General features: G+C 48.5%; 1 protein-coding gene across 1 annotated transcript in view; it reads left to right on the top strand.

Moving 5' to 3' along the window:
• The first annotated feature begins 704 nt into the window (after positions 1-704).
• LOC311156254 (C-terminal-binding protein 2) overlaps positions 705-25784 on the top strand; it is a 132229-nt gene continuing 107149 nt past the window's right edge. The window contains exon 1 of the mRNA XM_084210084.1: positions 705-1225. The gene's annotated coding sequence lies outside the window, so the exon portion shown is untranslated. The remainder of the gene's footprint in view (positions 1226-25784) is intronic.

Genomic DNA, 25784 nt, shown 5'->3' with positions numbered 1-25784 from the left:
CAGCCGAACGCCCGGCCGCGATCACACCGCGCTCGCAGCGAACTGGGGTCCGCGGCAGCCCCTCGGCCTCGGGGATGCCAACAGCGCGGGCCGAGCATCCCCGCCGGCCGCTATCCCCGCCGGCCGCTATCCCCGCTGCCTCCCCGCATCCGCTCCGGCCGCGCTGCGGGGCCGGGATGCCGGGATGCGGGCGCGGCGCGGGGGCCGGGCCGGGCGTCCCCCGGGGCCGGTGGCGGTGCCCGCGCTGCTGCGGGGCCGGGCCGGGCGCGCTGAGCGCGGGTGGCCGAACAAAGGCGGCGGCGGCGGCCGCTCCTGCCCGCCCTCCCCGCCCCTCCGCCGGCCGCCGCCGAGCGCAACAGGCGCCGCGCCCCGCGGAGCCCCTTCCCCGCCCCCGGAGCCCCGCCGAGCCCCTGCCCTGCCCCGCACGGTCCCGGTGCCGGTCCCCACCCCCGGCGCCTCCCGCCGCCCCCCCGCCCCTTCCTCGCTGCGTCTGTTTGTACTTTAGCTGATCCACTAATCCCCCGAGAGAGCCTATTTGTAGTGAAGAGTATCTATAGGGGGCGAGGCTGGTCCATGTGGGTTTGTGTCATTGGTTTGCAAGGAGAGACCCCGCCTATTGCCAAAAAAAAAAAAAAAAAAAAAAAAAAAAAAAAAAAAAGAAAGAGAGAGAGAGAGAGAGAGAGAGAGAGAGAGAAAGAAGAAGGGAAAAAAAAAAAAGAAAAAAAGCGAGGCAGTGAGAGCCTCTACCTCTCCTCGCTCTCCGCTCGCCCAGCGTGGCGAGGGGGAGCGGCCGCTCCGCCCAACGCCGCCTGGGCACTTTCTGGCTTAAAAAAAAAAAAAAAGAAAAAAGAAAAAACCCTCCAAAAAAAAAAAAAAAAAAAAACCCAAACAAAAAAAGGGGGGAAAAAAACAGGAAAAAAAAAAAGAGGAAGAAGGAAAGGGGGGGGGGAAGAGCGGCCCTCCCCCCCAAGTTGCAATTAGCATCCTCTCCGCTGCTGCTGCGGGGCTCCGGTGCCCCCGTCCGCTCCCGGCGCGGCGGCGGGCGGAGCAGGAGAGCGGGGAAAGGGGGGGTGGGGGGGGAAGGATTAAGTTTTTTTTTTTTTTGTGCGGTGTGCGAGCGGGTGGCGTTTTTAAGGTGGATCTCCGGCAAGCAGAGCCCGGCGGTGGATGCGGGGAGGGATGCGGCGGTGAAGAGCGGCGCGGGGCTGGCGGCGGCCGGGAGCAGGTAAGGGAGCGGCGGCGGCTGCGCTTCCCGGCGAGAAGGACAAGGGAAAAGCGAGGACATCTTTGCTTTAGTGAACCTCACCGGCGAAGGGGACAGAGGAGGCAAAAAAAAAAAAAAAAACGAGGAGGGGAGGGTAGGTGGAAATGTGATGGTGGTGGGAGGCGGCCGCGCAAGTTGCGCGGGTGGGCGCGGAGCGGCGGGGTGAAGAGGGAAATCTTTTGTTGTGCCGGGCCCCGCATTGTTTACTTAGTGCCGAGAGCCGCCGACAACATCTGCCGGGGGATTAACGGGGCGGCGGCGGCAGGAAAGTTTGGGCAAGGGGGGAACCCCGCGGAGCGGCGCGGCCGATGCTCCGGGGGACGCGGAGCAGCCGCCGCCTTGCGCTGCGTTTATAATTTTTTTTTTTTTTGTGGGGGGGAGAATAGTGTATTTAGTTATTGCCTTTTTAAATTTTATTTTATTAATCTTAATTTTAGGTGGATTACGAGGGAAAAATTGGTTTAGTATTTTTTATTTTTTTAAATTTTAATTTTTTAAATTTTTTTTTTTTTTTTTTTTGCTGCTGAATAACCGCGCTCGCCCCTCAGTCACTTAGCAACTCTGCACGCTTCTAACCCGCGGAGGTGCGCGGTGTCCGCGGGGCCGCGCCTGGCTCCCTCCCTCCCACCTTGTACCCCTCCGCCAGAGCTCAGAATAATTTCCCCACTATTTATTTATCACATCTATTTCCCCCCCTCGACCTGGACATTTTAAGCCCTTCCCTGGTATCACCAGAATGGAAAAATCAGAGGGGGTGCGTGGATTTAGGCGCTGAGGTTGTTCTTTTCACACCCCTCCGCTCCACGATTTAAAAAAAAAATAATAACATTTTCCCCCCCAAACTTGCAGGACTTGCTGAGGGGGAAAGAATAGCCTTTTGTCCTGCCGAGGGACGTGCCCCCAAGGTAAATCCTGGCCGGGGTTTAGCGCCTGGTACTTCGCCGGGTCCCAGGGCTCCGGCTGTGCTGGGGAGGAGGAAAGTAGGAGATGGAGATCTCAAAGTAGTAGAAGTAATTTCTTCTTTCAGCTACACTTCTCCGCTGCCTTTGAATTGCCTGCAATGAATGTACGTAGCTCTAATTGAAGTACTTTAATCATTCACACTTGATTAAGTGCACCGTGACCAGAGGAGAGGAATACACACGGCTCCCTAGAACGGGAGGGGTGGGATGACATTTTAATCCTGTGTTTTAAAAAACATTAGCGGAGCAGGAGGAAAAAAGCGATCGGCGGTGCCGGCTCGGTGTAACGGTCCCTTGTTCCCATACAGATGGAGGCTTTCCTTCGGGATGAAATTGCGGATATTTGGGCAGGGGGGAGGAAGAAAAGGCACGTACTTTTAGGTCCGTTTAAGCAGAGTGAGGGAAATAATGATAGACGAGATGCCTGGTGACAAAATGCTTTTGTTCCTGTTTCCATCAGTGCATAAGGGCGCCGACCTGCTTTAGCATTCTTTAAAGGTCTCTCTTTACCAAGGAAAATTGAAGACGGTCTCATTATAGGAGAGTGTGTTTGGAATACTATGAGGCATTTATGAATTCTGAGGTGATTGTTGGATCTCAGACATTTCAATTACGCATCCTCTAGTTAAAAAAAAAAAAAAAAAAAAAGAAATATTTGTGGCGATGTGTTCTGTAATCTGTTACTTCCATAAAGCTGATTTGTGCTCGTGCTCCGGAGCTGGCTGAGGGAATGGGTCCGTCCACGGGGCTCGAATCTTAAACAAGGATTTCAGTTCTTTGCCTGGCAAAACTTTCTGCTGCAGGGGCAGCCCCAAGTTCCCATAAAAGCGATTGTTTGGGAAATGTCAGCTATCGTCAGTATTTTTCTGGAAAATCTGGCGTTGTGAATGCAGGGTGGTATTTTTAGAAAGGCGCTTTTTATTTTTGGAGGCGTTTTGTGAAACCCACCTGTTAGCCATTAGGGGGGACAGAGGTTGGCTTTCATGGTTTGCAAACCCGGGCGCATCTGGGGGCTGAGGGCTGTTCCTCACTCCATCCAAGCTCTCTCCAGTCATGGGCAATCAAAATATCTTCTCTTTTCAAAGTTACAGCCAAGTGTTTCTAAAGCTGAACAGAAAATAAGGTAGTTCAGTCAGAGTGGTGGCACTCTCCTGTGTTTAGGGGCACGGATTGCAGGAACATTTGGCTTTTCCTTTCTCTCCTAGAATTTCAGGCTGAGATGCTTCCCTGGTCCAGGGTTTTACTGTCAATTTTATAGTGTACAAATCACGGTTGATGTTTTCGTGCTGTCAGCTTTCCCTCTTTTTAAGGTAGTTTTCCAGCCCATGTGGATCTGGGGGTTTGGCTGGCAGGGTGGCTTCAGAGCTCCATGCCCCGTGGAGCTGCCACCCCAGAGCCCCTTTGCTGACAGCTCCCTCTCATCCCCCTGCTCCTCCGAGGACAAACTTGTGCCCTTTTTCCACTCCTGCTTTTCCTGGATGGAAAACACTCGCAGGAATTTCCCCACAGCAAGAGCTGTAGCACAAACTGTCATCTTTAACTCTGGCATTTCAGTACACAGATTTGTCACTGGGGTCTGGTGATAATATTCCTTGTATCAGAAAAAACATCAGCCTCAAAGTATGAGGTCCCAGGCATGAGCTGGAAGTAACATACTGAAGCCTTTGGCCAGGAAAGTTGATTTATCCATCAGGCTGGCTGCAGTTCAAATAAAACTTCTTCAGTTCAGCTGACTCTGGCAAGAATGAAATATACTGATAAAAAACCCCTCAATCTGGGTTTGCCCAAGCATTTGGAAAAGGTAGGTTAATTTTCCCTGGGTGTTTTGGGCTGTTTACTAGCTGTGGGAATTGAAAGAGGCTTCATGTTTAAAGCAGAAGAAATGGAAAAGCTGCTGGGAGCACAGCGCTGGCAATTGACAAGTGTTTTGTTAAGATCTTGTGGATGAAGCTGTCTCATAAAACCTGATGGGTGTCACATTTACTCCTCGCGTAGATCTAGTGAGGGTTCCTGTCCTTGCTTTGTATTTTGGTTGTAGAAAGTTAAAGATGTAAAGAGTGGAGCTTCTGGTGAGCAGCTCTTCAGTTTGGGCTGATGACTTACACCTGCCCTAGAAATTGGGGTTTTTACAGATCCCTCTGTCCAGCTGTAAGGGTATTTGAATTATGGACTCTGAAAGGAGAAATGGTCAGGTCTCACAGCTGAATTAAAGACCAGGAGGAAGGAGTGCGTGATGAATTTTGGGGTCCCCTCTTGCAGAGAGCACTGAAACTTTGGAGGGGAGGTTTTGGCACGTCACTGCTGGTTTTGCTCTGGTTACTGGGATAACAGAATTGTTTTAGGCAGGAATTGGTGTTTTCTCCATTGCTGTTTGTGGTGCTGGAAGATGTAACTTCAAATGCAGTTTGTCACACCCAGTATGAGGATGCTGTTCTAGAATGCAGTTTGTCATGCTCAGAAATGCCTGGGCCACCTATCATTCCTTATGCCATGTTCCCATAGTTGGGTTTTTTTCCCTCCTTCTCCTTTGCCAAAGGAAACAAGATAAGATTTAGGTGAAAGGATGAAAAATGTCACGACCATCCCATGCAGCAACAAGGTCTTGGAAACCAAATCTCCTCATTGTACCACCCACATGTTTTCTGCTTCTGCTCTGCCCCGTGGTGGTGAGGAGTCTGGGATTTTGGCATTTTACCAGGGAGTCACCACATTACATTCTGTGTGAAGTCAGCAGGAGTTTTGGTGACAGAGCACAGAAGAATCAGTGTCACTTGTTCAGTTCTACAATGGTGCTTTATAAGTGTGCTCTCCCCTTTCTTGCACCACGAGCCCCAGAGATTTTTTTAAGAACCAGCAATAAACATCTGGAGCTTTTTAGTTCTTGTTTCTCCTCTCTGAGGTGATAATGCAGGTGGAACATTGGAGTTTGCTTTTTGTTGGGCTTGATCTGGGTGAGGGGGGAGCATGGTGGTGCTGTGTGGGAAGGTCATGGGGGCCCTCCTGCCAAAGCTTGGGATTTTTTTTTCCTCTGTAATGTTTTCATAGAATCACAGGATGGTTTGATTTGGAAGGGACCTTAAAGCTCATCCAGTTCCAAGCCCCTGCCATGGCCAGAGATACTTTCCATTACACCAGGTAGCTCAAAGCTCCACCCAGCTTTGCCTTAAACTCTTCCTGGGATGTGCTGTGATTTATTAGAGCCTGGTTATATGTTTTGAAATTTCCATGGGATTATTAGAAAGAACTACAGCTGTAGTTGAGGGGAAAAACACATGGTGGAACCAGAGTTTGGCACCTGCATGATCTGAAAGTCAGTGTGGGTGGGATGGAGTTTGCTTTGCCTGGTCTGAGGTTTGCAGTTGTGTCCTGTGTCAGGACAAGCGTGGTGAAGAGCAAGGGCAGTGTTTTGGGGGAAACATCAGAGCTGTGGTGCTGTAGAGGATGCCCCAAATGGCTGTGTGTGTGTGTCACTGCCTCTGTTCCCACTGGTGGTGTGATTCTGGGTGTTTCACGTGTTTTATCCAGTGTAGCTCCCGGGGTGTTGCTGTCAGACCCCTGCAGCAGCTGTCACGGGGCTCAGCATGGTTGGGACTGGCTTTGATGGACCCACCAACCCTTCCCTGGGGTCACTGGTGCTGCTGCCTGGTGGGGTTGCCAGTTTTGGGGGGTTTTTATGGGATTTTTTGCCCATCCTGAAATGCCAGCCACGAGCAGAGCGTGCTTTGGGAGATCCTGGATGCTCATCCCTGCTCTGTGGTTTTCCCAGGGGAGGGCAGTCCCTGGAATCCCTTTTGGGGTCCCTGTGCTCCACAGCTGGCAGGAGCTGTGTGTCCATGCATGCCAGGGTTATTTTGGATAATTCAGCCTTGTTTTTCACATAGATGATTCTTCCAGGGTGGATCAAGGTAGGCATCTTGATAGGCATCCATAAAGTCCCATCTGTTCTGAGACTTTATGTAAGATTCAAATAAAACCTGAGTTACCTGAATGCCTCAGTTGCAGATTTTAATTATTAATGATTTGCTCCTCTAGCCATGTCTGGCCATGATTTCACATATCCTTTAAGCCAATAAAAAACAGTGGTCCTGCTGAAAGTAACTGCCCTGGGCTCCTTTCCATCCCTCCTGATGGAATTAGGTTTTATATGGTTAAAATAAACCTGCCTGGTTGTTGAGTTCTGGGCTCAGGGTCCTCTCCACCAGCAGCTGGAGCAGGGTGGGATTAGGAAGGATTTTTGCCACCACAGTGGCCCAGCCAGGGTTGACCAAATCCCATTTTTTGGGCCCAGGTGCAGAGTGCAGGTTCCTTGGCTGGGAGTTTTTTGAGGTGCTGTAGTGGAGCTGATTTCCACAGGAGTTGTGCTGCAGTTGCTCCTGTGTACATTCACTTGTGCAATGTTGACAGACACTCAGCCACTGTTTCTGTGCAACAACACACACCAATTATTACAGAAATAGACCCCTGAAGCAGGCTCAGAGGGAAAACGTGGGGATTACAGACACAATATTTACAAGGAGCCAAGTCTTTAATGAGACCAGGAATAATGCAGATGGATTCTCTGTTGCTAAATATAACAGATATGTAATGGATGCTGTCTATCTTCTTTTTTTTTTTTTTTTTTAGTGATCCATTCACACTGAAAAAAGAGGAGCTTGTGTACTGAAGAGGTTGGCACAAAATTGTGGGATATTCCAAAATTAGCCTGGCTTTTGGTTTTTACTGTAATGACTGTGAATGTGTGGCTCTGCAAGGTGTGAGTGACCCTGGCTGGGAGCATGGATGAGCCCCTATGAAATGCTGATGGCCTTTGGGATAGTGACAGGTGCACAAGGAGTGCAGGACTGGCCCCAAAAGAGGCAGGCAGGAGATGGAAATCTGTAAATTCTGTAGTTTCCATGCAGCTGGCACAGTGCTGGGGCTGGTAACATCATTGTTGGGGCAGAAAATCAGCAAAATTATTTTCTACCAATGAGTAGTGATGAGTCCCTGTGCAGGCAGTGGGTGTCACACCCTGGGGTGGGATGAGCTCTGCAGGGGTGTGGGGAATGTCCTTTGTTGGTGTTAGCTGGACAGAAAACCCTGCAAATAAATTCCCTTTTAAAGGACAGCTGAGGCCAAATATAAGAGATGCTGGTGGTACCTGTAGAGTTGTCATACAGTGTCAGTTTTTTTGTCATTTTGATGTTGAAAACCTGGTTTTCCATGAGAGGGGATGTTGGAAGGAGCCAGTAAATTAAGCAAAGTAATTAAGCTAAATAGTAGATGTTACATTTAAAAGTTGAGAGCCTTAAGCTTTGCTGTGATTAGTTGTGGATGAAATTAATTTCAATTCAATATGTGGAAAAAAATCCCCTTTGTCATTAGTTTTCATGTTCTCATGGTTCTTAGAAGTTTCATGATCCTGCAGCACAAGCTCATGTAGATTTTATATTTGCCACTTGTTTGAGCTCTTTCCTTTTTTCATGCAAAAATGGTACAGTGAAACATCAAACCTGGAACTGGAGTGTCCCAAAGCTGAAAACTGGAATACCTGAGATCTCATTCTGGTCCAGCCACAGGCAGTGAGGTTGAGGCCACTGGTTTTTGTTGTGGTTGTTTCTGAAAAAACTCACTTGAATGATGTGTCAGGAGGGAGGATCTGGTCAGGGGTCTCTGCTTGTCTGTTCCACCTTCACCCATTCCCCTTCCAGATGGGGCTCTGGGTTCTTTAAGGTGCTGGCTGCCAAACTGGGGTGCTCCAGCTCAGTCCATGTCTGCACACCCAAGTGCCTGAGAGGGAAATCAGTAGCAAAAAACAGAAATGAGAGCTTGAGGGAAAGGGATGCAGAGAGAAACTGTGGCTGGTAGTGATGAGAACAACAAACAGTTCTGTAAGATATTAGAAATAAAACTGGGTTACCACATGAGGTTAGTAGAAAAATCATAAATATTACACTTTTTGATGGGGAAAAGTAATGGTATGTTTAGTCCCTGTGAATGTTGTGGTAGAAGTGAACATTGAGCAGTCCCTGCTGCAGTCAGACCTATGTCCTCCAGCCCTGGTGCCTCTCACTGAAGAGGTTTCCAGAGCTAACTGAGCCAGAAATGTGTATTTTTTATTAAGTCTTGAACTACTGAAGAGTTCTGTTGAACTGTGGCAATGCTCACCTTTTGTTATTCTGGAAAAGCAGGAAATGGGCCAGGCTGAGCATCCCAGACCTGTCAGCTCCATGTGAGTCCTGGGCAAGCATTTTGAGGATTTATTTGATGATGGAGGCAGGATGGTGATGCACTCAGCTCCCACTGGCATGGGTTTAGGGGCAGCACATCCTTGAGAACCAACTTTTCTTTTTCCACTTGAAGAGCTCGTGAATGGGATTGATAAAAGTAACTGAGGAGGGTTTGTTCCTTAAAATTCAGCACGAAATGCAGCTTGGACAGCAGCACTCTTTGGACTGGGGATGTGCAGGAAAACTGGCTGAGCCCCAGCAGAGTGCCAGCTCTCAAAATCCAGCGGCAAAACCGGGAATAATTTCCAAACAACCCTTTCCAGAAGCCTCCCTGAACACTCATTTTTGTCCTCACGCTGCTTGATGTTTGAGCAAGCTGTGATAAGGCAGAGAGTCACTGCAGCTGGAGCTTGAAATGTCACCAGGACTGGCAGAGTGGTAAATAACAAACAGGAGTGACTGCTGGTGACAGCAATTTGTATTGCTTGGCTACAAGCAGGTAATATTTCTCAGATGGCCAACTGTAAATTCCTCTATCTGAGAGCAAACAAGTCGGGCTGTAGCTCCAGGATGCTGTCTGCAGAAATCACATCTTGGTGGGGCACGAGCCAGCAGCACTGAGATGATGTTATGGCCAAAGGTCTTGTGTGCTCCTTGTCTGTGCTGGCAGGTGGCAGCCACCCTGTCCCTGTCCAGGAGGGGCTGGGGAGGGCTGTGGGAATGCCAAAGGAGCCAGGAAGGGGTGCAGGGGAAGGGGCCAGGACCTCTGTCTGCCTTGACTTATCCAGGAGAATGTTGGAAGGTAAATTAATTAAGGGGATTAGTGTTGTCACAGGGAAAATAAATTGAGTAATAAGGAGTTCTTGGGTCCAGCAGGCAGAGTTTTAACGAGACCTGAAAGCTGGAAGGTGAAGCCTGAAGAATAGAGCTGAGCTCTGTGGTTTCAGCACTGATGATGGTGGAAGAGGCTGCTGAAGGTGCTGGTGATTTCCCCACCTCTGGAAATGCCAAGTTCAGGCGTGTTTGCTCATTGGAGTGAGTGAGGCTCAAGCAGGGACTGATTTAGGTAAGTTAGTGTGCAGCCTGTCAGGCTGGAAAATCACAGAGGTCTCTTCTGACCCCAGAATCCATGAAAGCCCATCCTTGAAATGAGAACATCTAAGGATTTGCAGATCCCAAGCATCAGCATGACAGATTTTCTTCCAGAGGGTGACTTGCAGGGAGGAGACCTCTGTCTGGAGGGGGAAGATTGCAGGGTGGGAGCTTGAGCACTCAGGAAGGATGGTAGGTTCTTTATTTCCCACCATTTCCTTAAAGGATGCCTTGTGTCTGTCACAGGGATGAGTTACCTCTGGGCCAGCACCAGGTACCTGGCACGGGGTGAGAAGCTCACAGGGACAGCGTTGGTCCATTTTGTGGCTAATGCCTGGGTCAGGAGAGAGTTAATTTAGGTGCAGGATTCCTTTTTCTGATAGTCATTTGCTGTATCTAATTGTGCAGAATTTAGTCAAGCTCCCAGCCAGCTCTTGGTGACCATGATACATCAGAAATAAGTGGCCCTGGTGAGAAACCTGTGAGCAGAAGAGTGAAACTGAACAAAACAGATCAAGTTCAGATTTAAGCATGGCTGGGGTAGTGGTAGGTACGAAAGCAATGCGTTTGTGTGCATGTTTATTTTGATTTTGGAGTGGGAATCTCCAGCTGGATGTTTGCAGGTTTACTCTGCTTTTAGATGAGTTTGCAGGTGGGTCTGCCCATCTCACCCATCATTCGTGGGTGAGGTCTGTGGGATTGCTGGGGTCTGGTCTATGTGGTGCTTGAGCATGCAGGAGCTGTTATGGCAGGATATTGTTTCATATCCCCTCAATATGTGTGTATATCTATATATATCTGCATCCACCTGTATACCTGGATATCTACCCTTGTATCTATGCACAGAGGTCTGCCATGTCTATCTCAATTTAAAAATATATATACAGAGGTCTATATCTGCTGGGTTTACACTGGGTTTTTAGGTCTAGAGGTCAAATATGTTAAAAACCAGTGGCAAAGAAAACAAGGAGTTGAAAAGTGTCATACTGACAATGTTGATTGGTTTATTTGGCTTCTTGAGGTGTCCCTGTGCTGTCTGATCTCTGGGAGAGGAGCTGGAGCAAAGCAGGAATTTGTTGGTGCAATTAGAAGCAGGACAGTGAGATGGGCTCACATGGTAACACAGCCTGGGCTAATGCCATGAATTAAGGACATTTAGATGTTTGGCTTTGTATGATTTAGCTTAAACAAACAAACATTAATCTCGTTACTCAAGCAAATGAAATAAACCTTTAAGGCACTTAAACCGTGCCAATGGTAGGTGTCTGTCAGAGCAGTGAGACCCATTTCTGCACAGGGCATCTCCTCCTGAGAGTAACTTACTCCTGGGTGTAAGTGCTGCTGGAAGGATCCCACAGCTGCTCCTGGGCTGGACCCACAGGGATGGATCCTCAGTCCAGCTCCTGGCCCTGCAGACCCCCCAACAATCCCACCCTGTCCCACCTTGTTCCAACACAGCCCTGGGACCGTGCCCATTCCCTGGGGAGCCTGTTCAGTGCCCCACCACCCTCTGGGGGAAGAACCCTCTCCTGGTACCCAACCCAAACCTCTCCCAACCCATCCTCCTGCAGTTTGGGAGTGGCCCTGGCCTGGCTGGCAGAGCCAGGGGCACAGAAGGTGGGAGATTTTGCTGCCAAGGTGCTGCTCCCCGTGCTGGCATGAGTCAGGCACGTCGCTGTGATGCTTCTTCATCCTTTCATTGTAAGAGATGGGATTGCAAAGGTCCTCGTGGGAGTGTAATAAACCCCCCTAATGCTGTCACACACAGCCATGTTTTCCTGTGTGCCACGTCCTTCCATCGCTCTCAGGGTGTAATGGATGTGACAAACCTCAGCCTGGAGACGCTGGGGATTTTCTTTTTAAGTGTCCTGTGGACTGCACTTTCTTTAGAGGAGAAAATAAGGATTTTATTAACTTGGACGTGCCAAGCCAGCCCAGGAATTTTCTGTTGTCTTCCAATTGGATTTGTTTGGGCTTTGGTTAGGCAGGGAAATGACTGAACTACATGTCATGTTTATAAGATCAAGAGTACCTTGCTATTTTCACACAGATCTCTTAATAGAGATTAAACACAAAATAAAGCAGAATGCATCAACAGTGTTATTCCCATAAGCAATATTGTAACTTGTATGCAGTGTAATTATATTTTGTACACTTGCCAATTAAGCAGTTACGCTTTAGAGAAAAATTACTTTCAAGAGATGGAAGAAAAGTATTGCAGTAAATCAAATAAAATATACATGTGTTAGAGGGTTTTGTGCATGCAGCTGAAATGTTAAAATTTCCTGCTGTGTTCAGGTTGCGGTGTGCATAATGATGCTCCGTGTCCAGTAGCTTTTTTGGGACTTGAAAATAGCAGATAGAAGGAAAAAAAAGGCATGAAGAATGCATTGCTTCCTGGGCTAGATACACACCACCTAAAGCTGAGGTGTTCAGTGGGTCCTGACCTCCATCCTCTCTCCTGCTGAGCTCCTGCCAGGCACCCCTGCCCCACAGCAGGAGGAGTGTGCTGCCAGCTGGGCAGGTCTGTGCTCCCCAAGACCCCTCCCAGCCCAAACCATTCTGAATTCTGTGCTGTGTGTCTAAAATGGACAAGAGCCCCGTGGCTCTTGCTGCCCATCAGCTCTGTGAGGCTCTGCTTGTGTAAGATCTCTTGGGGTTCTTTCCTCTGAGCCACTAAATGAACATTTTCTGGGGCAGCCACCCCACAGCTCATGGTCACTGCAGGGTCGCTGCTGCTTCACCGGCTCAGGGAATCCCAGAATGGTTTGGGAGGGAAGGGAATTTAAAGATCATCCCAGCCATGGGCATGGACACCTTCCACTGTCCCAGGTGCTCCAGCCCCTGTGTCCAGCCTGGCCTTGGGCACTGCCAGGGATCCAGGGGCAGCCACAGCTGCTCTGGGCACCCTGTGCCAGGGCATCCTACCCTCCCAGGGAACAATTCCTCCCCAAAATCCCATTTAAATAAATGCCTCATCATCACCCCCATCTCCACCAGTGCTGTGGGGTTACCAGGATGCTCCAGGTTTCTGGCTGAGGTCAGAGCTCAGCAGCCCCAAAACTTCCCAGCCCCAGAGCCTGAATGCCTCTTGTGTTCCAAATCCCACCCAACCCAGCTGGGAGTTTCCCTGGTACACCATGTCTTTCCCTGTTGGCTGGGGCACTTGGAAAATGGATGTTTTTCTCTGAATTCAGTGGCCGTCCTTTGGAATCTCAGATACCCTCAGCACTTGATATCTGCTCCAGGGAGTCGTGCAGGTGTTGGTTTGTGTGAGTGGTGCCATGTTCATGTGCCACAAGCTAAGTGCCAAAACCCTGAAATAACCTGCACGAAAGTGAACCCAGAAACTCTGGTAATTCCCTGGGAATTACAGGGAACTCTGTAAAGTCATAAGGAAGTTACCAAGGTACTGATACTTGCTGAGCAAGCACAGAATCAGCCCAATAGCTGTTTAATTATTTTTCCTAATGTAAACTTTGTGCAAGGGAGTGTTAGGGAGTTAAAGCTGCTGATGGAAATGATAGAAGATTTTTTTATTGCACTAAGAGGTCTTTATTTGAGGGTTTCAGAACATTTTGCAGAGCATCAGGTTAAATGAGCTGGCCAAGACTATGGTCAGCTTGGATGAGGCTTGGAGCAACCTGTTCTAGTGGAAGGTGTCCCTGACCCTGGAGGGGGGTTGGAAGATGATCTTTAGACCCCTCCCAACCCAAACCATTCTGTAATTCTGTGCTGTGTGTCTAAAATGGTCGAGAGCCCTGTGGTTCTTGGTCCCCCTCAGCTCTGGGAGCCTCTCCTTGTGTAAGATCTCTTGTGGTTTTTTTCCTCTCAATCACTAAATGAACATTTTCATCTGGGAATCACAGCTTTTCTATAAAAATCACTTTCCATCATACGGAATTAGAAGTATCTCACTTGAAATGCATCAAACAAATATATTGAAGGAAAAAAAAACAACCCTCAGAAAACTCAGGTAAGGTCTGCTGGGAGGGAGGTGCTGCAGGGATGGGTGAGGCTCTGGGATCTGGGCTGCTCCTGCCTCCCTGCACCAGGTGCAGCCTGGGCTGGGAAGGGTTTCCTCAGGTTGTAAAGTGTGCTGTGCAGGGGAATCATCTGTCAGCAGTTTAATGGTGATCCTCCTTGAAGGATACATCACTGTTTGCAGTATAATCCCCTTCTACCTGAAGGGTTTAACCAGCCAGAGCCTTGTCTCCTGTGATGTGCATCTTTCCCCAAACTAGCTAATTAAAAAAAACACCAAACCACTTTCCAAGTGGCTCTGCTGTCCCCTCCTGAACTCTGTAACACACAGGCAGTCCCGTAGGTCAGGTGAGGGAATCCAGGTGTTTGTTTTTGAGGTGTGGCTGCCTTGCTGAGGCACAGGGCTGGCCAGAGGGGTGCTGCTGGAGCTGTGTCAGCAGGGCTCTCTCTAACACCCCTGGCTCCCACACCTGCAGCCTCTGGAACGAGCTGGGTGTCCTCTGAGGTGCCCGTGTCCTAACTGGGAATGGCTCAGCCTGACTGGCCTGGCTTATGGTTTCTGTGTTTCAAACCTGCACATTTTCCAAGGTTTACTGCAGGTGTTTGCATGGAAAAACTTGTCATGGGGGTTTTGTTTAAAGATGGCGAAATAAAGCAGTGAAATTAAAGAAAATGATGTAGATTAGGGTTACCAGCTGCCCTCCAGCTCTGTTTTCCTGGCCCCTGCCTTGCAGCATCACATCCCCAGATGGGTTGTGGCAGCTTCTGCCTTGCCCAGCCGTGCTCTGGGGAGGATGAGGATGCACTTGGGCAGGCTGCACACACACTTACCTGCTGGGATTGCTGTGGGATTCTGCTCCCCTCCCGCTGCATTTCCAGTCCCATGGTGGGTCCCTTACTCCTCCCCTCTGGCCCTGTCCCTCCGCTGTGCTGGATCCACAGGGATGGTGCCAGGGCTGTTGATGCTCCCCTCCAGCCCTGTGCCTTTGCCTCCTCAGGAGGCTGGCAGCCAAGGCAAGGTTATTTCTGGGGCTTTATTTTTAGCCTGATGCTGCTGGCCCTGCTGTTGGTGCTGGCCATCACTCCGTGAGCTGATGGGGATGCAGTGGGGCCGTGGGTGGGATTGTTCCCCTGGGGCATCATCCCTGACCTCCATCCCAGTGGGAATGGCCACCCTGCCCACAGCAAGCAGGAGGGGTGGGGAAGTGCTGAGGTTTGGAAGTGCTGAGGGCTACTTACAGGAGAAACTGCAAATTTCGTGGAAGGTTAAATAAATGTTCACCCCACACTGTCCTGTGTGTTTACGTTTTGTGAAGGTTTCTTGCCTTTCTGCTGACTTTGTCACAGATTAATTCCTGGATTTATTTGTAGCTACATTGCTTCCAGCAAGTTTAGGGGAATTGTCCTGCTTCTAAAATCATCTATTTTTTTTTATATCATGCACTTCATTGCCTTGAAAACTGTACTGTGAGTCATGCTAATAAAAAGTGAGGCTAAATTGGATTTGGCATCACTTTTTTTTTTACCAACCTAGCACAAAAAGGCCAACCTTCTGCTCAAGATGCAGGACTTTGGTCAAGTTGAAGAGTTTCCTTGTTGTACCTTGGGTTTATCAATGGCTCATAACCTTTCCTCCTCTCTCCCACCATCCCAAGCCTCTCTGATAGTTTTAATTTGAGAAGAAATAAGCCAAGGTGTGCTCTGAGTATAAGGAGGTGATTATCACAACAGAATAATTACGTTTGGGCACTTGATTTGATTTGTTAGCTGGAAGATTGGTCGGAAAGCAGAGAAGAAAATGAATGCATTGTTGACTGCAGGAAGTTATTTATGAGTTTTTACTTATGTTTAAAGGAATTCCCCCTGTGACTTAAGTAGCAGTGTGATTTATGCCCTCTCACATTGGCTTGCTGAATAAATAAATAGAATAGAGACAGGAAGAATAAAATGAAATGGTACCAGGTTTGGTGGGGGTAAAGTTTCTGTTGTGGAATGCAGGAAGCGATGGCTTTCAAAAACCCAACTGGACAAATCAACAAAAATAATGCCCACGTTGCCCCAGAAGAGTGAAATCCCAGCGTGTTTTGCATTCATTATGTTGTGGCAGGAGAAATGCTTGTGTGCTCACACACTCTGTATGGAGTTTGTGTTATGGTTCTGTAATTTCTTCCATAACTATCTTAAGGTATTCTTCCTTCCCTGGCCGCTTCCCCCGTTCCTGCTTCCACAGATCAAATAACAGCACGATCCAGGAGGGAGGAATGGTGTCTGTGCTGGACACCTCACACTGAGAGCTGCTGGTGCTGTTCATTGTGGTTGGACTTGGTGATCTCAGAGGTCTCTTCCAACCTCATTATCCTGTGATTCCGTGGCTCTGCCGGCTTAGGAAACACTCCGGGAGTGAAGGGGCTGCTTGGAAGTGGGCGCAGGTCTGGGCAGGACCGGCTCCTGCCGAGGGCCCTTTGCAGTTGTCATTGGAAAGGGGATGGGAAAAGGGAAAGTTGTCATGCTGGGGATTCACAGCAAGCAGTCTGAGAGGAGCCAGCGTGTCTCCTGCTGCTGTCACAGCAGACATGGGGCTGGTCTGGCCCCTCCACGGGCTGCTCTCATGGCAAAGCAGAGCTTTCCCAAGGAGGCTTTTAGCACCAAGCGCGCTTATCACTCGACTGTTAAATCTTGTCACTCCATACTTGCTGTTTTTAAGTCGTGTCCTGGGTCAGCAGGGTGCAGTAAAGTGGAAATAAAGGCAAACCTCCTGCTCTGGCTCAGAAGAACGCTGGTGACGAGTGCGCTGATTCTGTCAGAGGAGATCAGGGATGCTCCTGCGCCGTGGAGCGGGGAGGGGAGCCAGGCTCCGCTCTCTGCCACGCTGCTGGGCTGATGCTGATTTACACCAGCTGCTGGCAGGCTCCAAAACTGTGCTCCAGAGTAGCTCAGATGTGGATCAGACTGGCTGTGCTTTTGGGAAGCCCACCAGGCAGATCTCCTGCCTTTTCCAGGCGGCACGTCCTGCACTGGCAGTGCTTGGGGGGAGATGCCAGGCAGAAATGCCAGGCAGAAATGCCAGACAGACAGAAAGCAGCCTGCTGGCATCTCCCAAGGCTCCCATTCATGGGTGTTAAACCTTCAGGGACTGAAGGTGCTCTCCTCAGGGGAATGGCCTGCCTGCAAATGCTGCATGTACAGGGTTTGGGGATTGGTTCCTCCACTCATTCCTTGGAAAGGGAAGGGAGTCCTGCCTGAAGTCCAGACCATTTGTTTTTATGGACAAAACCTATAGGAAGACCTTATGGAGGTTTGGAAAGTAGTGTGGACTGGCTGAAGTTGATTTAAGCATTAAAAAAGCTTAACTCTTGTGCTCCCCAGCAATCCAAAGGGATTGGTGGGACTGGACTCCACAAACCAAGGGGGATGGACACAACCAACGCTGAACTGGTCCATTCACACCTCAGCTGTTTGGTTGCTCTTGTGTTTGTGTGTTACCATGTATAAAAGCAGCTGAGAATGCTGAGAAGCAGAAACAGAACACAAATTCCTTGCTATTCCTACCCTGCAGATGAGTGTTGGTCAAGGACCACTTGCCAAGGGCAAGGAGTGGGAATAAGGCTGCCTCAGCTAGCCAAAAGATTGCTTGGTTTTTGTGGGAGCAGGAAAAATGGTTTGGATGGGGTAGAGGAGGTGCTGTGCTGTCAGGTGCTCAGTGCCCTCACCTGGGAAGGGATGCTGTGTCCTCCAAGGGCTCAGTGAAGAAATGAGCTTCCCTGAAACGTGGTGTGAGTTTGTCCAGGTGTGGTGGGGGTCAGGCAGGATCTCCTCTGGTGGCCCAGCTCTCCTGGCTTCTGCAGGAGATGTGATTTAGGGGCTCAGGGATGGAGGAGCTCTCAGGGGCAGTGACATACAGTGCGTAGTTGAGAAACCCATGAAAATGGATGTGCTGTCCTGCAGTGTTCAGCTTTCCCTGGCTGTATTTAAGGAATGTTTCTGACACAGATCATCAGTGTTGTGTCAGCAGAAGGTATTGACAGACCCATGAACCAGAGAGCAGCTGCTCACTGAGGGACTGGGTATTGATATTTGTGTCACGAGTTCCAAAGCTCAGCTTTGGGAATCCCCAGAAATCTTGGTCACCTTTTGCAGTGGTTGGTGGAAGGAAGGAAGGGCACTGGTGGAAAATGACTTTGTCCCCTCTCACAAGTTGAACCCACCAGTTAGAGGATTTTTAAGCACTGAGTATAAGCTTGAAGACAGCCAGATTTGGTGGTGATGGTGATTTATGTTGCAGTGGCTGTGCTGTAATTGGCTGTGTTATGCACCAGAAAGTTGAGAGAACATTAGAATAAAATCTATCAGTAACATGCAACAAATCCTCATCATTAAGGAGTAACTATTGTGTATGTTGTGTTGAGTAATTATAGAGTACAAGGAAGATTTGATACAGGAATTGTAGTTTAATCTCCTGCTCTCCATTATGTTTTCCCTTTGGAGGTAGCAAGAAATGGGAGGTATATTTTATTTTCCAGTTTGAGTGTGCTTGGTCAGGATGGCCTTGCTTTTAATGTTGCTTCACAGAGGAGAATTTACAGTGGGGATTTCCATTAATGCTAATGAGAGTTATGCCTGTGCACTTCACTGACCTGGTGACTGAGGGGAAAAAATAATCATTAAATTCTTCGTCTTTTAAAAAAAATAAAATGACCCTAAAATGTCCAATATGTCAGTGGGGAGCAACTGGGAATGGGAGCTGCCATCATTGCTGCACTTGATCATTCACTGGTAGAAAAGGGAAAAGGAAAACCAGTCCAGAAATGCATTCTAGGTGGGGTAAATAATGAATAATCGAAAGATAGATATTGTGATTATAAAACAAAACATACAGGTTGCTCCTGTAAAGTTGTTGGAAATGAGTTGCAGTGGGTTTTCTTTATGTCCATGATTAACACACTCTTCCATTTAAAGCCATTAGGGGTAGTGCTGCACTTGATTTAAAGTAAGTGCAGTTAATATTTTTGGTTATAAATTTCAGGCATGCTGGTAAGAAATCATCAGAAAGTACAATTCTTCATGTAGAGGGAGCACAAATCCATATTATTGCCCCTAGAGAAGAGGAGGTTCTTCTCCTGCAGCTGGATTTTGCTGGTTGTGTGCTGGGGAATGAGGGCGAGCACAGAGTTAATGGGAGCTGTTGTGACACATCTTTTGTAGGGGAGTCTATCGAAAGGGAGTGAGGAAAGGGCTATACCTAATCAGTATAAATGTCAGTAGCATATTTTAATAAATTCTTGATTTTGCTTGGACTGTTTGCAATTGCATATTTAAAAGGAATCTGCCATCCCCTTTCGAAGGTATGTGACATTTAAAAGATCTGTAAAGAAGATTGGTTTGACAGCTTCAAATTACATTTGAAAGAGTTTTTTCCTTTCAAAACAGAAAATGAATACTTCCTATTCTAAATGTCACTGCAGAGACATAAACATGTTTAATCAAATTATATATTTAATTTATGTAAAACGTAATTTTTTATTCATGCAAGAGACTCACTTGTTACATTTATACCATCTCCGAAGCCTCGGAAAGTTGGTGAACTGATGAATCTCTTGAATAAATCACCGCTCAGCAGTTTTTCACATCCTTCCAAAACAGCCTTTGGCTTCTGGTTGGCTCTCCCCCATCCAGCTGGGGTTGCCATTCTGCCTGGATTAGCAGAGCTGAGGGCTCGGCTGGGTCTGTGCAGGGTGGAGGGAGCAGAGGAGCTGGGGAGGTCGGAGCGGTGCTGGTGATGGGCTTGTGTCCCCTTGCACGGTGATCATGGGGAACCAAAATGATGAAGCTGCTGGGCCAAAGCTGTGAAGTTCTCCCAGGGGAAGGGAGAAGCTGTGGAATGTGGTGCTCTGCACTCCAGCTTTCACAGCCTTTGTGCCAAGGGCAGATCTTGAAGCAGCCCCGCAGGTCTTCAGGAGATGAGGAGCTCTGGCTGCTGGCAGGAGCAGGGTGAGGAGCAGGGTGCTGCCCAGGCTGGGCTGGACGTCTCTGGAATGCTCCCTGCTGTCACTGTCATATTTTCTGAAAAATCCCTTTGCCCAGGATTTTGCTCCTGGGAAGCTGAGAAGCCTCAGAGAAAATGGAAAACAATAATTATCTGATTTGCTTCTCCTGTGTTTTGCTGCTTTGGAATGTGTTTGGAGATTGTTCACCCGCAGGTGATTGTTCCATTGGATTCTACTGTGAGTTGTTTTCACTCTTTGGCCAACTGGGGCCAAGCTGTGTCAGGGCTCTGGAGAGAGTCAGGAGTTTTCATTATTATCTTTTAGCCTTCTGTAAGTATCCTTTCTGTATTCTTTAGCATAGTTTAGTTTAATATTCTTTTATATAATGTAGTATCACAGAATAATAAATTAGCCTTCTAGGACATGGAGTAAGATTCATCATTCCTTCCATCATCTGGGGACCCTGCTGATACAGTACCCTGCTCATCTCTGCCCCTGCCTGCAGAGCCCCCGGGGCTGGGGCTGGCAGCACATCCTGCTGCTCCCAGGGTGGGCTGCTTCTCAAGGAGGGACCTGGAGCAGTAATCCTGGGCAGGTCCCCAAAACAAAGGGGACTGTTGTCCCAGCCTGCTCACCAGCTGTGTGTCATCAGCTGGGGTCACCCCACGATGGATGGGCATCCAGTGCCTTGGGCTTTCCTGCTGAGACAGGGTGTAATTGAAGAGGAATCAGTGTCACCAAACAAAACCAGGGAATTCACTGATTTTGTTTTGTTAGTGTTTTCATGTCTGCAGACTGCATGGGTTTGCTGGGCAAGTCCAGATGCTGAACTCATGCCTGGCCCAGAACAGGTTGGGACTGTGGGGTTGTACCTGCCCTGGTGTGAGTGGAGCGGGGCTTGGCAATCCTTTGAGGATGCCCTGTTGTATGGCTGCTGTGTCTCCGGTGACCAGGCAGCCCCTGGGTGAGCTGGAGGCTGCTGTGCAGCTTCTGAAAGCCAAGAGGGAGCTCAGAGTGTAGTCATGTTTCTGGAAACCTCCTCTGGTGGGGGTGAGAGCAGGTCCTGCAGCTCCTCTGCCGAGTCCTGAGCTGGCAGTGGAGCAGTTTGCTGGGACTCTGGCCTTGGAGCACTGTCTTGGTTTATACAGCTCCAGTGGTGCCATCCTTTCCCATTTTTTGACCTCATCAAGAACTGCAGGTAGTGATTCTGGTTTTGTTGTTCACTGATCAGGGAAAAGCCACGGCACGGGAGTTATTGCAGCTCTCAGGCTGTGCACCCCTGCCAGGCAGGTCCTGCTGGAGGGCAGACCTGGATAACATAAAAGCTTGGGATACATCAGAAGGCAGAGTCTGATGGTTTATTTGGTACATTCCTGTGTACTCTGGAAGGTGCACAGTGAGGGCAGAACAAGTACACTCAGTGTGGATGCTGGAGGAGAAGGCTCAGAAGCCTGATGGTCCTCAGGTAAATCCATCCTCCAGCAGGAAAACTTGCTGAGCATCATTCACCTAAGATACCTCATGTTCTCAACATCCAAAAATTCTCTGTCCTCCTCGTGCTCCAGTGTTGTATTTGTGTATAATTTTTCAAGTAGGATGTGACCAAGCCAGGAGGCCTTAAATGAGAGTCTTAAATGAGTCCTGGAGGCTGCTCCTTGTAGACGTTGTGGCTGTCACAGCAAAAAGGGACACTTCTCTTGGGTAAACACCAATATGGGAAAGAGTTTGCATCTTTCAGCTCCTTCTTTTTCTTTTTTTTTTTTTTTTTAATAGCAAGAGGGGTTGAGCGAATGAAGTGATATTGACAAAGCTATAATTTCACTAATTAGCCAGCTGTCATCTGTATGGAAAATGACAGGGAATGTTTCTTTCCTGGTCTGTAGTTTACTTAGAAGGGAAAATGTATCTCTCTGAAGAAACACGGGAACTTTCAGTTTGCTGAGAGCATTACTAAAAACGTGTCAGACAGGGGGAGGCATTTGCCCCCTCATCCCTCCAAGTGTCCAAGGCCAGGGTGGATGGGCAGGGAGCAGCTTGGTCTGGCTGAAGATGTCCCTGCTCACAGCAGGATGGGCTGGACCAAACAGCATTTAAAGATCCCCTCCAACCCAAGCTTCAGTGATTCTGTGTGCATTGTTTGAGATTCCAGAGCAGCTCCTTGCTGCCCCCCCAGCATTCTGGTACAGGAGATGAGAGGGGTTTTGCTTTGCACCTGCTGATGTGAAATTCCCTGATCCTGATTTTCTCCTCCCCTGGGGTTCTGAAAGCACCTCAGTCCAGGGTGAGGGACGCCAGGCTGCCCTGTGGTCAAAGTGTGGTCTGAAGGGTTTGTCCTGTGTCTCTGTCCTTCCATCAGTCTGGAACTGAAACTGAAGCTGCCCAGATGGATTCAGAGTGTATTTTGTGTTTATATTTTGTTTCATTAAAAAGATAAAAATAAAAGCCTTGAAAATAGCAATGTTTATAGTTCAGACACAGTAAATTGGTGTGGAGATTTTGGACAACAAAGAGTAGCAAACAGTAGAGATTTTCAGTGTATTCCTCCTTTATGCTGTAGGGGAAGTGCACAGTCTATAGTTTTTTTATTACCCGTTTCACCATGAAATATGTTGCAACATTAAGTTGTATATTTCCATTGAAATATATGGCAGGAATAAAATTCCAGATAAAAGGTAACTATTTGACATTCTGTATAGTTGTTGTCATGCTGTTAAAATAACACATTGACTACTAACTTGATATGAGACAAAGATGAAGAGGAAGCTGTGTCAGCAGGAATTTCTGAGGAGCTCTGTGGTACCAACAGCGCTGCCTTCCCTCGCTGTCCCCTTCCCTTGGAACTGCAAAAGCAGAGCTTGCCCTCAAATATCAACATCCTGAGAACTTCAGTAAAATGATCCACCCTGCCTCTTTCAAAAGAAAATATACTTGCAGTACATTTCAGCAAAGCATAATGTTTAAAATTTGTTTTCACCCTGCATGGGCTCTGCTGTAGAGAATTTCAATCTAAAATTAGAAGAAAGTGGAGGCAAAGTGCAGTTAGCTGAGTTAATAAGATTTCAGGAGATTGCAGTGCCTCACTGGCCAAAGCCCTAATGCTGTAGAGGGTAGTATTATCCCAACTGAGTCAGCTAAATTAAAATAATTTTAATTTAATTTTTAATTTAATTTTGATGTTGCAGTATATATTTTATCCATCTGATGTAATTGCTGTCTTTAAAGCTTTTGATGACCCTGTGGTCATCAAAATGGTCTTTTGTCCCTTGGCAGGGCATGTCCTGCAGTTGCTCAGTGCAAAGCCCCCATGGCAGAGGTTACACAGAGCAGCTGGGGCTGTCCCTGGATCCCTGGCAGTGCCCAAGGCCAGGCTGGACAGGGCTGGGAGCAGCCTGGGACAGTGGGAGGTGTCCCTGCCATGGCAGGGGTGGCACTGGATTATTTCCTGTCATCCTGTGGTTCTGTGCAGGAGCAGTGAGGACAGCACCTGGGGCAAGGCTGGCTCACCTTGCAGCCAGGCAGGTCAGGAACCTCTGCCAAGCCTTTGTGGCACCTCTGCCACGAGAGCTGTGAGCTTGGGCATCAGCAGCACCATTTCCAAGGGGATTCCTGTTAAAATACTGCTGAGAGTCCTCAGGGACCGAGGGCAGTGGTGGGTGATGGTGCATTGCCCCAGCAGAGGTGCTGCTCTCTCAGATCCTTGGCCATCCCATCCTGCTGGTGGCAGGACCCGCCCTGAGCTGTGCCAGCATCATTCCTTTGGCACCTTGGAAAGTTCTTTCCTACCCACAGCCTGTGCATCCCGCTGTGTGTGCCCTCCTGTGGCCGTGTCCCCAGGGTGTCACCACCTCCCAGTGCCATTTCTGGGATTTTAGGAGGTGTGTGCCTTCTTATGGGCATGTCCCCAGGGTGTCACCCCCTCCCAGTGCCATTCCTGGGATGGCAGGAGGTGTGTGTCCTCCTATGGGCATGTCCCCAGGGTGTCACCCCCTCCCAATGCCATTTTTGGGATTTTAGAAGGTGTGTGCCCTCCTATGGGCATGTCCCCAGGGTGTCACCCCCTCCCAGTGCCATTCCTGGGATGGCAGGAGGTGTGTGCCCTCCTATGGCCATGTCCCCAGGGTGTCACCCCCTCCCAGTGCCATTTTTGGGATTTTAGAAGGTGTGTGCTCTCCTATGGGCATGTCCCCAGAGTGTCACCCCCTCCCAGTGCCATTCCTGGGATAGCAGCAGGTATGTGCCCTCCTATGGGCATGTCCCCAGGGTGTCATCCCCTCCCAGTGCCATTCCTGGGATTTTAGGAGGTGTGTGCCCTCCTGTGAGCATGTCCCCAGAGTGTCACCCCCTCCCAGTGCCATTCCTGGGATGGCAGGAGGAGCTGGATCAAGCCCAGCACTGTGGGGTTCCTGCCTGATCATCAGGGTGCTGCACAGCATTTTAACACCTGGGCTTTGCTGTTTCTCTGTGCTCTGAGGGTGCTGGGCTGCGCTGGAGCTCCTGTTTGTGTGCCAAGGTGTGCTCCCAGAGCAAGGAGAAGTGTCCCAGCTCTGCTCCTGGGGAAGTCACAGGGCAGGGTTAAACCCACCCTGCTGCAGAGAACCTCTGAGGGCTGTAAGCAGGAGCTGGTATTAAAAACTCCTGGAGATAACACTTGTGGCAATCTAGCAGCAAAATGGAATAGCTTGGTAGTAAATTAGATTTTTGGTCAAATAGAAAAAAAAATGTTCATTTTCCTTTGTAATGACAAACTTGTTTTTTTTGCACAATGTGTTATTTCTTCCCTTTTCATACACACGTTTCCCGTGCTATTTATAGATTTACATGTGTGCAACTTGAAACCAGTCAGTTTGAAATGTTCTAATCTCAGATTTTCCATAAACATTCCTGCCTGTACTGAGACCCCTGTGCACCGAGTTTATGAAAACAATCCCCTCTAGGCAGAGATATCTCAAATTCCCTGAATATAAGGGGAGAAATTTATAATGAAGTGTTGGTAGGACCTTTGGTGTAATGTTGTGAATATTCCTGTCTGCAGACATGGGAAGGATTTGCTCTCAAGCCTCTTGCTGCATAAAGGATAATTTCACATTCATATTATTGTTTTTGTAACTAAATTTTATGGAAAATGTGCTTTTAAATATGTGAAGAGTTCTGCTGTGACAACATATACTTAAAATGCCTCATTCAATGTGAAGAATTACTGCAAAATAATTGATTCTGCTCAAATGTCTTCTCTTAAGCAGGTTTAATGTTCAGTATAAGAGGCCTTGTGGAGTGTTATTTCAGATGCACACACAATAATATTAAGTTATTTGGCTTTCTCCCCATATGTTAATACTTAAAGTCTGGCCTGACAGACATTAATGTTATTAAAGGGCTTTGCAGAGGAGGCCACTGCATCATTTCTGGTGCTGCTGTAATCATGACAAGTGTGGGATGTGCAGGTTGGGCACACCAGGGGCTCTCACAGAATCACAGGAGGGTTTAGCTTGGAAGGGACCTTAAAGATGATTTACTTACAACCCCCTGCCATGAGCACAGACACCTTCCCATGGATCAGGTTGCTCAGAGCCCTGTCCAGCCTGACCTTGAATGTTTCCAGGAAGAAGCAGCCACAGCATCTGGTCTTGCAGCCTGGCAGATCACGAAAAATCAGCTCATGTCCTCGGGTGCTGCCAGTGCAGAAGCACTGTTTTCCAGGCTGCTGGTCAGGTAAATAATGAAAAAAATCCTGCCTGTGTCCTGGGTTGTCCTTATGAATCAGCTGTGGATTTATTCCAAAGTCCTTGGTGGCTTCCAGGTGTTTTGTTGTGTGGAGTTTCCTCTTTCCCCTGGTATTTTTTTATTTCTGACAGTATGTTAACAAGTTTTACTGTCCCTCTGAAATGTTTAATGTAACAGGGGCAGTGAGCAGAGTGTCTGGTCCCCAGACCCTCTCCAGAGGCTGCTGGCATTCCCATCATCTGTGATGTGTGCCTGCAGTGTCTGCAATGCTCAGGGTGCCCTTGGCAGTGCTGGGCCCATGGAAAGGGGGGATCTGTGAGAGTGAGGAAAGCCTGAGCATCCTGGCAAACCACTGGCAATGAATCCATGGGAGAGCTGGGCTGCAGCCTGCACAGGGCTGATCCCACGTGGGTTTGGCTCTGGGTGAGGTGGTGGTGATCCAATTCCTTCTCTTAGTGGGAGCTCTTGTGGCACTGATGTATCAGATGTGAACTTCCTTGGAAGTCCCAGTGGAGAGGAATCCTAAATGCACCTAAATGCAGTCTTGGTGCTATTCCCACCTTTCTGG

The sequence above is a fragment of the Fringilla coelebs genome (genome assembly GCF_963513975.1).
Source record: "Fringilla coelebs genome assembly, chromosome: 8".
In the NCBI taxonomy this organism is placed as follows: domain Eukaryota; kingdom Metazoa; phylum Chordata; class Aves; order Passeriformes; family Fringillidae; genus Fringilla; species Fringilla coelebs.
Note: the sequence above shows the minus strand (reverse complement) of the source record. Positions and strands in the feature narration are given on the sequence as shown.